Raw genomic sequence first — 650 nt, forward strand, 5'->3', positions numbered from 1 at the left:
AGCAGAGGGGCGGAAATAGGGGGATACACACACACACACACACACACACACACACACACACACATGAAACTAGAAATGGAAAATTATTGATGATAACATGCATGATTAAACCACTATGCAGTATATTCTGGATGAGAAATCACATTTTGTATGCTGTGATGATGCTTAGGGAATGAATGTAAATTAAATTTAAAAAAAGAAAAGTTTCAGAAAAAAAAATAACACTATGTCTTGAAATGAAAAAGAATGCATTAAAAATACCTATTCAATGATTGCAGTAAGATATATAGCCCCAGCTAGGTGCTACTTTATAGGGTGTTCATTCTACTCACTGAGGTTTATGCCTAAAGTTGGACTTGTGTACATGGAAATGTATATATAAGCTGTACTTGGTATGAAAATAGATTAATTAAGATCTTTAGTGACTCAATAAAATGTGTGTGTGTGGGGGAAGCATAGAAAGCAAACATAGATACCAGTGACAGTGTGGAGGAGAGCGGGAGATGGCAGAGGGTAAGAGATAGGGAATCAAGGATGGGAAAAAAAGGCAAAACCTACAGGAAACAAGAAATGGAAAATTATTTGATGATAATAACATGTATCTTGATGTGCTTGATTGAGCCAATATACAGTGTATTCTGGATGGAAAA

The sequence above is a fragment of the Tupaia chinensis genome, unplaced genomic scaffold, assembly GCF_000334495.1.
Source record: "Tupaia chinensis unplaced genomic scaffold, TupChi_1.0 Scaffold140061_1, whole genome shotgun sequence".
In the NCBI taxonomy this organism is placed as follows: domain Eukaryota; kingdom Metazoa; phylum Chordata; class Mammalia; order Scandentia; family Tupaiidae; genus Tupaia; species Tupaia belangeri.